Below are 15,696 nucleotides of genomic sequence, written 5' to 3' on the forward strand. Positions count from 1 at the left end.
ACGAGTAAATAATCAGCGATATTAATGAAGTGACTACAAACATAGTGGAGCGTTTATTAGCTAATAGAGTTTTGGTGCAGAGCGACAACACGACACATCTGAACATAAACACCACTCTGAATGAATGAATGAATGAATGATGATGATGAATCCATTTGTGTAAATGACATTTTTACACAAATACACAAAGTCTGACCGGCATCAACTTTAAAACCAGTAAAATGCAGCATTTAGATTTACCTGCTTTCCATATCCATGGTTCTCAAACGGTGGTACGTGTACACTATAGAGCCCTTGAGTGAGGCACAGGTCCGGGAACTATGCCAATATCACATTTTTGCGACTAAGCATGTTCATGCAGGAGTAATCAGATTATGAATCGAACTATCCAGGTATGTTAGTCTGACTAAGACTAAGTCAGACTAACGTGTCTACATAACATGAACAGAATCATTGTCTTAGTCTGACTAAAATTGGACTTTTAACAGGCGTGTAAAGTGTGACCAAAGGAAAGACTTTCCTTCAACTAAAAAGGGAATAAAGGAGTGATGTTCACAGAGCCGACAGACAAAAAACACACAGATAAAAGTTTGTTCCTGTGTTTTTGCTCTTTCATTTCTTCTCTAAAGCCCCGGATTGCCCCTCCAGGCTGAAGAGCGCAGCTTTGCACCAGCGCTGCCTGCATCTCCGTCTCGGCGTATACAGAAGCTCAGCTCACAGCTGTCGAGAGGAGTTTTTCGGCTCCTTTATCTCCTTCAGAGGAAGAGGATGCCGCACCGACGGCTGCTCCGAACACTCAAAATAAAAACTAAAGTCCTGATAACAATCATTGTTCGCCGCGTTTCACACTTTTCAAACACCTGTTTTGCTAAAAGAGAACGTGAACGAAACTTCAATACGTTTATTCTAACGGGGGGAAATCTTGTCGACACATGAAAGAAGTGTTCATTTCTATTTGCTACCAACATATTTCTGGAGTAATAACATGGAGTTTATGCTCGTCTGCTGCATTTCAGAATAGATTGAGAAATTTAAATGGTTTCTCGTCGTTTGCTGCACGGAGAAAACAAACATTTCGAGCCCCAAGCAGGTTTGGGCAATTCTCCTTCATATTGTCATGGAACTAATGTTGTATCTTTTAATTTGTTTTTCTTCTAATATGTGTAAGTAAATAAATATAAATACTCCCTGAGGCCCAAAAAAAACACTCATAAGTTTCCTAGTTTGAGTCCTCATAAAACAACACGTTCCTTTAAGAGCCACTTTATTAGGTACAGCCGTTCAACTGCAAATATTTTAATCGGACAGTCACATGGATTATTGTCTTTACGTATATTATAAGGGGCATATTTCCCACTACCTACTGAACCAGGTAGTCTCTAGACCGGCCCCTGGTGATAACTAGTTCAAAATTTACTTTAGAAACTGGAGCCGTGTGAATGTCTGATGAAAGGAAACACCTTTATTAAACCTATCCACATAAATCTTAACTGCACATCAGGACAGAAATGTGAAGCGGTCCATCTGTGGGTCCCAACCCAGCCTTTGGGCATCAACAACAGCTTACGATAGACTTTGATATGTTGGGAAACACAAATACCAAGAAGGGGAATATATGAGACACGTGTACCTAATAAAGTGGTCGATCAGTGGCAAAAGTACAACTACTAACTTTAGATTCCCATCATGCACCTGTGCGGTGATGTCAGCTCCTCAGTGTTATCAACATGACATTTTCTGCCTCTCTTTATTACAAAATATGCAGCAAAACACATTTTACATAATAAAAAGGTCAACTCGCTTCTTCATCTCAGTCTATTGTGCGTTTGGCAAACTTATTTTTATCATTAGCGGGTTCACAGAGTCACGGCTGGGACACGTTTCCTATTCTTGTAAGGTCTTATCTTTTTCTGATTTTTCTTCTTTTTTTTCCAAGTGAAAAAACAAAACTAGGACACACTGATCAAAAGTTGGAATACGTTAGATCGACCTCCAGAAGCAGCTTCCTCATCCCTGAGCAGCCTTTTTGTTTGCATTAGACTCGGTTAAAAATAAATAATAAACCCAGGTTTAATCTGTTCTGCGGGCTGACGTCTTCATAGCGACAGAGTCAGACTGTGCTTAAGTCTGCGCTGCGCTCAAACCGCTCCAACGCAATAAATCCTGCTCACAATGCACCAATAAAACGGAATACATTTATATGCAAATGGGAAGCTGGCGGTGCCACGATGCCAGCAGGTATTAGGAAATAAGTACATCTTAATGAAATACCTTCTGCTCGCAGGGGCCACCGCGCTCTATGAAAACCGCTTCGCTGTTCAGCAGCACAAAGAGGGTCAATTCTACATTTAATGTTGCTCGCTCACCTTTGACAGATTTGTTTAAAAGGCAGCAGCCGTTGTTGTTCCTGCAGCAGCAGCAGCAGCAGCAGCAGCAGCAGCAGCAGCAGCAGCAGAGTCCATTGAGGAGACTTTAAACTGCACAATCAACGACTGACAAACACCAAACTCTCACTGCAAACTCAACGGATACTGCTGCTGCTGCTGTCTCCGCGCCTCCAGCACTTCAACTTTTCAACATTTTTTATCGGATTTTTTCTTCTAAAAAAAAAAAAAGAAAAAAGGGTCCAGTGTTTAACTTTTAGGAACATTCTGAAGGTTTATTGGCAGAAAGTAAATAATACTTTACCCCGAAAGTGGAACTATGCAGAAAAAGAAGCAGAGAATAACGAGAGGCCACACACGAGGAAACATCGGAGCGGCTGGGTTGGTTTTTTTTTAGATTGCCTCGAAGCATGCAAAACAGATGCTAACTGGCATGGACATGGATCCACGGCTCAAGTTTGCAAACTTTTATGGGCTTTTTAGTGGTCTGTCCATAAAATATGATCATATTTGAATACCTATTATAAACACACTGCCTGGCCAAAGAAAAGACTCAGTATTAACAATACAAAAAAAGGCAAAACTCTTTGTAAACAAGTTGATGATTGAAGACAACGTCCACGTTATCACCAGGTGACTATTAGCTTAAAGCGGAACTTTCCTTCCTTCCTTCCTTCCTTCTTTCCTTCCCCTCTCCTGACTGTACATTTGTTTTCAAAGGAGTTGGTGAACACAGACGTAGAGTCCTATCCATGTTGGTTAACAGCCTTTTTTTTTAATGCTTCTGTGTTTTTCAACTATTTCAATATGCAAAGTTCTGGCCTTATATTCCATTCAATTCAATGCATTTGTATAGCGCCGAATGGCAACACACATTATCTCCAGGCTCTGTACATGGACAACATCATGGAGAGCAGAGAAACCCAATGAGCAAACACTAGAGGCATCAGTGGAGAGAGGAAAAAAACCTCCATTTTAACAGAAGAGTTAATCTTTGACAGAACCAGACTCAAAGATGTGCAGCACCTGCCTGGATAGGTTGGGGTGAAAGGAACAAACGGGACAGAGGAAAGGTGGGAGAGAAAAAAGGATAGAAAACCGCCGACCGCTGCTTTAAAGACTTCTGGAAATGTCTCCTGTTAACAGACAGGACGGAGGTGACATCACCTCCACCGTCACCTCTGGCTGCTCCTCGGACACGGAGCGCCGCGCCGCGAGATAAGCGGCGAACGCTGAAAAGGAAATTATCAATCACTTTCAGACAAAAGGTGCCAAAGCCAACACATTTTTTACTTATCGGGCTAATCATCTTAATCTGGGGCAAGGCTGCGGCTCTACATCAGCGACCATCTGCTGACGAGCCGACGGTGCCTTCGCGGTCTCCTCCGCCCACGTCTCAGCAGACGCACCAGTCATCGATCACAATCTGTTCCTCTGGCTCACTCTGTCATGATTAAGGCCGCCTGCACCATCTCACACACACACACATTAATGACGTGTGAGGGGACATGTAAGTGGACAAAAGACATGACGTCTGCTGCACCTCGAGGTTTGATACGGTCACAGTCGCTGAATTACACCAAACTAATCAATGAATCAAACTCAAAATGCAGACATGAGTTAACAAACAACCTCTTTTTTTTTCCTTTTGAGTTTCAAATTCAAATTTATTTTCTACATTTGACACTAAACTGTACTCGCACACATTTAGTTTACGCTAATTTGTCACCGACAGCTGTTATTCATTCATATTTTTGAATTACCATCGCTGCTGAAGCCAAGTTCTTCTTCATAGTTTGGCTAAAATGTGTGGCTGAGGGCGGAGCCTCAACTACGTCCAAATGCCCAGACACGCCCCCTTGGAAAACATGCTGACTGGGTCACAGAAGAGACTGCAGCGACATCAGTGGTTGGGGTAAGGGTAATGTTGGTTGGGTGTCTTTTTTTGAGCCTGGCTAATGGTGCGTACCATTCAAATAACAATACATGACTGACTTAATGGCAATTAACAGTAAAAACAGCAGAATGTTTTAATACCGACACGAATGGCAGCCATCTTAGAGTCCAAGCTTTAGCTGAAACTTGGAAAATCCGACTTCTGACCTCAGTTGGAACGCATTGCAAATACAAGAGCAATGCAGGGAATTGGACCAAACCAAAAGGTGAAATAGCACGGGGGGGTTTTGTGTTTCTTTCTGCACTTTCCAAGAAGTCAGGCTTCGCCAAGAAGAGGCTCTTTCACTTGGTTAAATAAGGATATATATACTGTACTTGTGTTGGCTTGTAGTTATCGTGTTTATCGTGTTTATTCTCCGGCTTCCTGCAACAGCACAAGTGAAATTACCGTAATAACCACACGTTGGCTTTGACGTGCATCTTTGCAGCTTCCAGAAACCGTTGGCATTTTTCCGATAACGTCGTGTAATTGCAGTGATGCAAAGTCAGCTTCTACAAACAAAAAGTGTTTGAGTGGTGGGTTTTTGTTCCTGATATTTGTGACATAAAAACTGATGTTTTTGTCCTGGTTCTGGGGACACAGACCTGACCCAGATGACCTCAGTTCAAACAGCGATATTTTAGAATCAATCTTGGGTCTCAGCAGCGTTGTGAATCAGCTGCAGCCGTCTCATGGAGAAGCTGGAGAATCTTCTGCTGGAACTTTTAATGGGCACTTGTTGGTGTTTACTCGAGCTGAGTGCTGCTTCTTCTTCTCAGTCCTCACATAAAATGCATCACACTGGGAGCATCGCACAAAAAAAATGCTCTTCCACAGACTCAACAACAACACAACAACACAAAGCATCTCCACTGAGAACCACAGACAGAGTCATGTGGAGCTGAAACTGTGAATCAACGTGAGGTGTGAATGTATTTGACAATGGCCTGAAAGTAACGCACACTTGTTTGTATTTAAACTTTAAGCACTGCAGCTTGTATTGATTGGATTCTGACTAATGTTCTTCATCAATTCATTATGTAACCATTATGTTGTCTCTCGTGTCCGAGCCTCCGTGTTTTATTTGTGCCGCTGCCTTTCGTGGACAGGTCTTCACTGAAAAGACTTTTTCACTGGAATCAATAAATGAAACTAAAAGTCTTTGGTGAGATTTTACACTGAGAACGCAGATTCAATTTCCTATAGAAGGAACATATTTGTGACTCCTGGAACTTTGATTAAAGCAAATGCTGCATATTCCACTGACGAAAGGCTAAGGAAGGCTAACAATGAAAATCAGAGTATACCAGGCGTTCTTAGAGTCTTTATTGGGAGCGTCTCAACTTCCATGGGATATTTACACCGAATTCTGTGTGTTTTTCTTTCGTCTAATGAGCTAACTGTCGTGGGTGGAGCTACACCCTGCTCAGCTGATTGTACCAGACCATTTTACTCTGGCACTCCAAGGGAAGCGTGCCAAAGAATGGAGCCAATGGGGCTGGTTTGTTATTTTGATACGATTCTGAATGGAAACGAGTGATGGGAATCACAGCGTACCTCACTATATGATACACCAATAATATCACGATACAACAATAATCAATATATGGCAAGACAATCTGTTATATCTATAAGATATCTGTTCAACTATCTGTCTCTTAACGTAGCCTCCTCGACTATTATCCTGCAGTAAACTCCATCTTCTTCAGCCAGGAAACTGCCACCAAGTATCGTATTGCATGAGGAAGGATGGCGATGTATCGTACTGTACTGTACTATATATATATATATATATATATAGAGTCCTATAGGAAGATTTCTGCACCTCAAAGCTCCTGCTACAACCTCCTTTTAATCATCAACATCTCTTACTTAGAGTTTGACGCCCGAGGCCACGCAGAGCGAGGAGAGCGCCTCAGGAACGATGTTTACTCTGCAATCATGGCTTCAAGTGAGCGTGAACATACCTGTCCATATGACATGAAGGCAGCATATGTTGCCTTTACAAGTCTAATAAGACGAGCTTCCCCCCCCCGAGCCCAGATGGGCTCTCGTGTGGATGGATGGAGCACGAAGAAGCCGGCGCTCGCCAATTAATTCCGAGCGAGCGCACATGTGGATAACCCGCCCATGTACACATCAAAGCGTAAATAACACAACTTTAACAAGACGTGTGATCTGCACCTTATACGTCCTGTCTTAGTTTTTTTTTGGTGAAATAAGTTTCTGATGCTTGCAAGCACATAAGGATTGTCTTGGAAGTTGTGTTCACTCCCCCGCTGAGCTCAGTGTGGAGCGTTTCTGTGCTCTCACCCTCTCAAACACACGCTGAGAAAGCTGGAGGCGGACACTCAGACACTCAGCACATCAACGCTTTGTCTGCACAGCATCTGTTTCTGTGTTGTGTGACTCGCAGGCCGACATCCTCATATTTTGCCTCTCTTCATTGCCGCTGAACACCGCGTCAGCTCGCTGGAGTAGCCTCCCCTGCTCGGCTCGGCAGCATCCGGACCGCCACGTCACCGCGGCTCTCTCTTGTATTAGCAGCCCGGATTGGTCCTTGTGATGTCACTGTGCAAACGTCTCGTGCATCTGCTTCTTTGCATGTGGCAGGAGGGACGGTAAGCGGGGAGGCTCTGCCGGCAGAGGCGAGGAGAAAGTGAAAGGGGTTGAGCCATGAAATATTCATGAGTGTGTGTATCCGAGACGAAGCCCTTTAGCTGAGCTGGTGAAGCTCTGGTGAGGGAAGCTTTCACAGGTTTGTGGGAAACTCACCGGGACACACACCAGAAGAGCCAGAGGTCTCTGTAAACTGGCTTGTTGCTCTGATTTTCAATGAGTCAGTGCAGACATGTACTGCATTTCATTATTTTCCAGTAGAGGGCAGCAGTAAAGTCAGTGTAAAGCAGAGCAGTAGAGTTTTCACACACGTGACATGACAGGATTTAGTGTAGAGATCACGTTGTTGATTCATTTTGCGTCATAAAAATAAGTTTATATTAAAACAAACGCTTTTATTTTTTTGAAATTGTGTGAAATATCATCATAAATATTATTTTTATATCTTTTTCTCCACTTAACCTGCCCCCTACTGGCCAAACTAGACCCTCAGAGGCCCCAAAGTCATTTTATTTTATTCTATTTAACCTTTATTTGACCAGGTAAAACCCCATTAAGATCTAAAGGTGACCTGGCCAATAATAAATATTAGATTACATTACATACATACGAGTTTGAGACCCCAGCTCAGAACATTACATCACAACTGTGAAGACTGTAAACAGCTTCTGTTTCTAAAATCATGGCTCGATGACACACCGGAGGCAAAATTAGCATAACTCCTCCTTAAAAGATGTCACAAAATAAAAACGTTTACATTCACTCATGACTAACTACACTCGCCAAGACGTCTTTGTCCTGATCATGTGTCTTTACCTCGATGCTCTGCTCTGACACAACTTTAAAATTCCTAAATATGAGGAAATGAAGTTAAGAAGAACAGAAAGGAGAGCAGACTGCTGTGAGGCTGCAACGCCACAAGAGATGTGAATGGATTTTAAGGAAAAATCCTTCCTCCATTTCTCCTGTGGTGATGGTCAACCAGCCTGTTGTCCAACAGAAGTACAAATACCTCAGTACTGATTTGTCAAGCTGTAGTTTTAATGTCAAAACCACTTTTCTGAGAATGTTTTACTTTACTGTTCTGACTTCCTCTTATCTGCTGGCACACATCGCTTTCTTGTAAGCAAAAGAGTGTCCAGCAAAATCGCTGGAACATATGGTAGAGAGGATATTCACCACTGATATCTGCACTGTCATTCTTACTACAGTTTCAGATATCTAAAAGCTGTGGATATCCACATCTGAATTGTAGATATCTCTAATTCCAGTTTCAGATATCTACAACGTCATTATGACCAGTCATAAATCAAGTTCAAGATATATTTAATTATCCTCAATTGAAGATATCTACATTGTCCTTTTTAGTTATCTTGAATTAAGTTTCACTGAGTGGGAATGACGTTGTAGATACGACCTGAGACGTTAATTTCCAGTTAAATGTATTACACGCCCTTAAAGCCTGGTGTAAACTTGTTGCTCAACAAAACTTTAACAAGTCGCAACGTTTCCAATTTGAGCACAGGCCAAAGGTTTTCATCCGTCTCCATGGTAACCAATCACACACTTGTTAGATAATGGATGGATGTGATAAAGTTTTTAATCTAATTGTGAAGGAAAATTATTCTGGCAATGGGAGCTCATGAAAGAGAGCCGTTTGAAACTATCAAACTTCAATCACACTGCGCAAAAATAAAATATGAAGGAAAAATCTACACATGCATGACATAAGGATAAGGCTTTATTTATGTCTTTTCTTGTGAAAGTCTGTCCCAGAGGTTCCAAGCGAGCTGAGCCAATGATTGGTCAGAGAGTATCGCCAACGGAAGAGTCATGAGTGTGACGTCCGACTCAATCAAATCAAAGCGAACAATGTCCAACTGTAGATCGGTTAAAAAGACTTAAAAACCCTGAAAACTTTAACATTAATCTCCAACATTTAGCAAAGGAAATGTCAATATTTGGTATTTCAGTCCAGTGACTGTGCTCCCGAAGTACTGAACAAATCCTTTGAATCAACTTTCTAATGATTCTAATGATTCAGTTACAGCCAAAACAACTGCTTTGACCATCACGAGTTTGTGTCGCCTATAAAATCACGTCATGGCAGTTTCACACAGCCGCGCTATGATGACCCCGCCCACTATGGTAACGGAAACGTGTCTAATAACAAACCAAGTAACTGTACAATGGAAAAGCTGAAAAAATAAACTCAATAAGCTCCTTCCTTATTTAAACTAGTCACATTGTTACTTACTATTAGCAGGTGCTGCTGCCTGTTTGAGAACTGCACTTCCTCACTGTATTTTTCCTATCACGTAATCTTTGATGCCACAATACATCAAAACATGCCGAGCGTATTTTTAAAGCTTGCAGTTAAATGAATGATTAAATGGAATGAACGCAGATTGACAGGTTGATGGATTCACTCTGAGAGGAGAGGGAGGGAGGGAGGGAGGGAGGAGCTGTGCCGTTTCTGAGAGTTCAAGTCTACAGATGCTCTTGATGACAGATGGTAGTTATCAAACAGACTGTGGTGCATGTGCCCTCTCCACTGGGGGCCAAGGTGAAAGTAAAAACACCTTTGAAAATAATAAAATATGATGGAAAACATGAGTCATCTATTTCATGTCGTATGCTCCATTACACTTCCACAGCTTTCACATTCAGATTCGTCTGATTTGTGTGTGGAAACAAGTAACGTGAGATTTCTCATCACGAGGCAGGTTGTTCAAATAGAATATTAGGTTAAGGAATTAACCCCAGCTCTCTGAAACATGAGCGAGGCAGTCAGATAACTAAACCAACGTTGAAAGAAAATATTGGACCTAGCGTCGTCCTTTCTGAAAGTTCTACAGACTCTCCGAGGCGTCTGGGCGGGCAGATACGTTAGCAGTGTTTTAGCGACTAAAGTTACACACATGGTGTCCATGAAGTGAAGAATTCAGTCTTAAATGTTTCCTGGAACTAATTTATGGCTCAAGTAAAAGAGGAGGCACTCGGGTAGACTAACATATCATCTGCATAAAACATAGAAAAATAAAATGGGAGCTAAAACTGAACCTTGAGAGACATCTGTCAACAAAACACGTTTATATTGATATGCGTGTCTGTAAAACTGCAAATAACTAAATATGTTCCTCACAAAAATACTTGCAAGTGCAAATGCAAATTAGTTCAATGACATGTGTTTTGTTAGCTATAGTGTTAGCTATGATCACTAGCGGTGTCACTTAAATTTCCCCAAAATTCAAGTTCAAACAAATATCATGCCACAACCTATTTCTTAAAATATATTCAGATATTCCTAACCCTAACCTGTGTGTACAAAAACTAACATGACAACATTTATTATTATTACTTTTGGTTGAGGGGCCACACGGTGGTGTAGTGGTTAGCACTCTCGCCTTGCAGCGAGAAGACCCGGGTTCGAGCCCCGGTTGGAACAAGGGCCTTTCTGCATGGAGTTTGCATGTTCTCCCCGTGTGTGCGTGGGTTCTCTCCGGGTACTCCGGCTTCCTCCCACAGTCCAAAAACATGCAATGTGGGGATAGGTAAATTGGACACTCCAAATTGACCATAGGAGTGAGTGTGAGAGTGAATGGTTGTTTGTCTCTATCTGTGTGTGGCCCTGCGATGGACTGGCGAACTGTCCAGGGTGTACCCCGCCTATCGCCCGATGTAGCTGAGATTGGCACAGCACCCCCCGCGACCCTCTGGTTGAGGATAAAGCGGTAGATGATGACTGACTGACTTTTGGTTGAGAACACTTGTTGCTTCCTCTGTCGCCTCACTCCGGTGAGGCTAATACTGTAGCTAAGCTAACACACATGATACATAACCAGAAATTATTCCACACGCCACTGTGCTGGTGTCAGTAATGTTAGCTTAGCTACCAGCTAAGGGTTCATAAGAAATAAAAAACCTCTTAGCTTAGCTAACAGCTAAGGGTTGTTGGCTTAGCTAACAGCTAAACTAACATACAAGTCAGTATATGTATTCATTTCTTTGCGATCTATGACTTCAAACCAAAAGTTCTTCCACAGGCCACTTTTTAGTCATGAATGTTATCTTAGCTAAGGATTAATAAGAAATAAAAACCTGTTAGCTTAGCTTAGCTTAACTAACATACAAGTCAGTAAATGTGTTCATCACTTTATCATCTATGTCATAGGACCAGAGATTCGTCCACATGCCACTTTTCAGATGTGCTGGCGTCAGGAATTTAATAAGAAATAAAAATTATAAAATAAAATAAAAATGTGTTCTTTACTTTACAAACTATGACATTGAAACACAAATTCTTCCACATGCTTATTTTCTGATACATTGGCATCCCAATTTTTTGCTCAGCTAACAGCTAAGCTAATGCACGAGTCAGCATATTTGTTCTGTGGTGCAGAACCCAAAATAAGGTTTAACTTGAGACCTCCATTTACACCGCAAATCAACATAACATCGTCTTATTTTCCGGCGAACCAAGAGGGCATTAAAAATGGATCCAAGGCCAAGCTTTTCTCACAGCGCCCTCCAGTAGACCACACAGTAATTGCAACAGGACAAAAAAATCTCAGACTCTTCACTTGAATTTCAAACTAGCTTGAATCCTCTTAATGGATTACGTGCGATCAGTCAGCATACAAAAAAAAAGAGCGAGGGAGTAAACCTCGCGAGTCATGACTTAGCTTATTTGCCTCGCATCACATCCACAACATCAGACGAGGCTCATGACCGAGAAAGAGATTTTCCTCTAAAAACAGCATCGACTCTGACAATTACCATACGGGACCTTTAAAAAGCTTTGATCTAATGAAGTCCAGGAGGTTCATCCTTTCACTTGAGTTTCATTTTCAGAGTCACACACAGAGGAAGCCTGGAGCCAATTAAATTAGTCCAGTGGTCATCAGTGGAAAAAGAGCCGCAGTCGCAGGACTTGACCTTGGGAGCAACAGAGTCCAGTTGCATCCATCTGGGTCTACAGAGGCGTTCTCCTGCTGCTGCTTCTGCTGCTGCTGCTGCTGCTATTACTGCTGCTTCTCCTGTCCCAGATAACATGCAAAGCAACATATTACACAGGACATGAAATTTGGACCACTTCTGACCCCTACTGGCAGTGAGAGGAAGCTGCAACCCTTCCCTCAGCCTCCTTTAGCAACAGTACCAGGGCCCACACTTTGAAATGTGAAAATCCTCTGAGGCCAACCCTGAATCACGACTCCGATCAACACAAGACACAGATCAATAATTCCTGAAATGTGAGGCTGGATGTTACAATGTTGTGATATACTGTATATATTACCTGTTACACCAGGTCAGATTAAAGAAAACACATCATTTGAACGCCATGTCTTTTGTTACATTCCTTAAAATCTATTGTACATATTTGACATAAATAAACTGTGATGTATCAAAATCGAATCAGGTGACGGTGCATTTAAAAAAAAAACAAATTTTAACTTGAGATTGATTGCAAATGTTTCCATTTCTAAAAGTAAACTCTTCTTTCAGGTATTTTTCAGTCCGTCTTTTGTGTTTGACAATATTTAAGACGTGCCAAATGTAAGTATTTATTATTTAGTATTATTTAAGTCCTAAAGTAAGCGTGATATGTGAGAGATTAAGGAAACATTTTAAATTGAAACACTCACTTTACTGATAACAATTGTTTTTTGTCTGCTTCTCCACCCAATACAGAGCTAGAGTAGCTCTCCAACCACACACAGGCAAAAATACATCAAAATGTCATTTTAAAATGAAATACCTAAATACCCAAACTAACACACGTATCAAGATAGGAGCAAATAACTATGATACAATCAATAAGTTCTGGTTTTAAATGTGCAAGAAACCCTTTTGAGGTAGGAAGTGACCTGGTCACGGTAGCTCTTGCCTTAGGACTGAGATCCTGGTCAGGATCATAGTGTTCCTCGCAATACTCTTTGCGTTCCCTCAAAATACTTTTTGTGTTCCTTTGCAATATCTCGCAATACTTTCGCGTTCCTTCAAAATAGTTCCCAACCCCACCCCCTGACTCCGCCTCCCCGTGCCTCAGACAGCTCCCTGCAAGGCAACACAAAAGTTTGGTCTAAAATATTTCCCGCTAAGTGATTTAAGTGCTCGTCGCTGTGGTACATCTATTACATAAACCACATTTAATGTCTGTAATTTTACTGTAAAGCACAGTGAGTGTGTGTATCAAAGACCAAGAGCAGGTGTTTTGGACTCTGGAGAAGGTGGAGTTCTTCCTCTAAGACCAGGCACACAGAACAGAACAGAACAGCAGCGCGACATGTCACAGCTAAATGGCGTGTGCAGAAAAAAAAACCCGACAGGAAATAAGCACTTTGTGTGCGAGCTGAACATTTCCATCACACGAGGACAAACGGGCTCTTTTCAAAGTCACTGAAAGAAACCGGAGAAGTTGGAGGAATAAATGATTTTCGAGACGGCTCTTGACTTTCAGAACTAGGCCACTCCTGATCGGGGAAAATTGCACAAAAAGGACGAGCGCGCGCGCGGCCTCTTTAATTCACCGCCTGCTGTAATGAGCTTATGAATTATGAGTTTTCCAGGGGAAATAATGGATTTGTATGCTGAAGGAGCGGCGGGAATGACAGCCACCATAAATGAAAAAAACCACGGGTGCAGTCACAGTCAGCCGTTATGGAAATGTCAGGTCATTTCTTTTGCCTCTTGATGTAAAGGGTTCTTAGCTGCATTATGTTCAGTGTAATCCATTCAGCATGTGTGGACATTACAGTTAATTATAATCATAACAAAAAATAATCAGGGAGCGGCTGAATTCTACACTTAACCGTCACACAGTGAGCTCGGTGTCGGGAAACGTCCGAGAGAAGCGCGTATGAGACGGTTTCATGTCAGGGAGCCGTTCAATAACTCACCAGTGATGGATTATTATTGGAGTCATGAGTATATTATGAGTCATTTTCAGTCAAATTCAAGGTTTCATTTTCTTTATATTTGGACCTGCACACATGAGGACCCTCATAACCTTAACCATCACAACTAAGGTCGTTTTTACACCAAATCCTCCTCTAGACTCGGTGAGATTGGGGGACTTGGTTCATTTGGGGGTTTCAACATTCAGCTGGTATGAGTTTGCTTTCACACTCTAGTGAAACGAACCGAACCTTTAGAATAATGTGTTCCCCTCCTCAGAGTTCACTTCTTTGGTCACAAATGGCTTAAAATGACTGTATCGGACCAATATTGGTATCTGTAGATACTCAAGTTTTTGACATCAGTGGTAAAAAAAAAAAATTGGTAACCTCCCATCCCTGGTACCTAATCCTCAAAAATGTCCTCACAAGATCAAAATGTCCTCACAAAGATAGGTTTGTTTGACCATTGGTCCACACGAGACATTTAACCATCACAATGACTTTGAAGCTGTCAAATTACAATAAAAAGGGACATGGTTTTGGTCTCCATGGGGACTACTGGTCTTGACAAGGTCGCTGTTTATGACATAAAAGGTCCTAAAGAGGTAACAAATACATGAATATACACACACAAACATGGCAGATGCTGGTCTTTGGTTCACACTGTAACAGCGTTTGGACGACCGTCAACACATCATCATCATAACTCCATATAATTGAACTGTAGCCAAAGGGTGAGACGTTTGTGATGTCATAACTTTACCTAAAATGTGAATATTATCATCATGACCTCATTAAAATTAACTCTCCTCCATATGTTTTAATCAGCCTATAATAAAGTCAGAGCCCCTCAGGTCTACACTGATGATTGGCGACATAAACACAAGCTGCTATGATATATGACGTAAAGGCAGAACCGTGTGTGTGTGTGTGTGTGTGTGTGAGACCCACGATATAATTTACTGATCCATGTGTTTGTTTTTAGGAGCGTCAATGTTTATGTGATAAAAACGGCTGTTGCAGTTAAGGGTAAATTAAAGTGGCTGAACAGCGAGCGTGGTATAATAATATACTGCGTGTTTGACGTCAACCACATGTCGTCTACATGTCAACGGAGATTAGTTATTTCAATTTTATACATATAATTAAGTGGTTTTATCTTAAATGTGAGGCTACGGCTAGCTTTCTTTGGCTAGGTAGTTAGCGATGGATGGATGGAAGATTGTGTCTATCTATATCTAGCTAACTATATCTAGCTAATAGCTACCAAGATAGGTCGAGCTAACTACTTAGTTAGCTAACTAAATAGCTAGATAGCTATCAAGCTTGACAGACAGAGACTCTGTCGTCTGACAGGAGGAGAAAGACGTGGTTCGGTGGGATTTTAGAGACAAAAGGACAATTGTGTCCCCTCACATGACATGCTGGGCTATTTTCATAACTTCATGTGAGTTGGTGCAATAACAAAAACACAACGAGTGATAATAAAACGTCACATATGCAATTCCCTGCTTCGTTTGTGTCACCGTTTCGCCCAGATTTGTTTTCCAAAAGCAAAAAAGAGGAAAGAATATCAGTTTTCAGGGAGCTGCAGAGTTGATATGAAGAGGACAATGTCACAAAACTGATAAAGACTGTTTCACTTTTAAAAACACACAGACAGTTAAAAAATAGTGGAAAAACGCACAATCCTGGAATCATCTTTGTATCTGCACATTAGTTTAAAAATGAAATTCCTGTATTATTTTTATAGTTAAGAGTTTTATGAAAATGTTTCTGACTTTTTTCTGGATTAAATCAACCATTACCATGTCTAATCTGAAATGAATGATTCTCATTATTGAAAATAATCCCA

This window comes from Solea solea, chromosome 8, assembly GCF_958295425.1.
Source record: "Solea solea chromosome 8, fSolSol10.1, whole genome shotgun sequence".
Taxonomy (NCBI): Eukaryota; Metazoa; Chordata; class Actinopteri; order Pleuronectiformes; family Soleidae; genus Solea; species Solea solea.